Raw genomic sequence first — 805 nt, 5'->3', positions numbered from 1 at the left:
ATTCTATTATATGTATTTATTTTCTCTTGGTTAATAATTAACTCCGATAAAATAAATTGGTTAATAGATACCAGGCTAGCAAAGATCACAAAATGACTGTGGTGTAACTCCTGTTTATGGGGTAGAAACTCTCTGTTATTTTGGGTAATTGAGTAAATATAAAAATTAGTAAATGGAGTAATACGCATATGTTAAATGAATTCTTTTATTTCCAACATATGTTTCGAAGATTACAAATGGTTCCTTCCATAGGAATAGGTGATGTTGATAAAGATGTAATCTTCTCTTCTGGGAAATACATAGGAACCAGCTTAACCGTAAGACATTTTAACTGAATGTGATAACTGTAGATAGAGAAGATTGCTACGTAACGTATTTGAAAAGAACCGTTGGATGTTGCAACGCTATGAGATAGGAGGGAAGAAAAGATCTTACTAGTTAATATAAGCATAATTTTCCTATACATATAGCACTGCTTTAGTATTCATCACCACACGACTACCGTGTGTACTTACGTATAAATGTATGTATATGAATGAGTGTGTCTATGTATGTGTATGTATGTGTATATATGTGTGCATGTTTGTGTATGTATGTATGTGTGTACACATATGTATGTGTATATATGAAATTGTGTATATATATATATATATATATATATATGTGTGTATATATATATATATATATGTATATACATATATGTATATACATATATGTATATACATATATGTATATATATATATATATATAATTATGGACATTTATGTCAATACTGCATGTATAAATACAAGATTAACTCCCCTTT

At 28.2% G+C, this 805-nt stretch overlaps 1 protein-coding gene across 1 annotated transcript in view; it reads left to right on the top strand.

Annotated features, from left to right (window-relative positions):
* The window catches only part of LOC106876556 (chitinase-3-like protein 1), a 53,330-nt gene that overhangs the window by 31,410 nt on the left and 21,115 nt on the right, over positions 1-805 (top strand). The gene's annotated exons all lie outside the window — the stretch shown is intronic.

This window comes from Octopus bimaculoides, chromosome 2, assembly GCF_001194135.2.
Source record: "Octopus bimaculoides isolate UCB-OBI-ISO-001 chromosome 2, ASM119413v2, whole genome shotgun sequence".
NCBI classification, from domain to species: domain Eukaryota; kingdom Metazoa; phylum Mollusca; class Cephalopoda; order Octopoda; family Octopodidae; genus Octopus; species Octopus bimaculoides.
The sequence above is the reverse complement of the archived record's forward strand: the minus strand, read 5'-3'. Positions and strand labels throughout refer to the sequence as shown.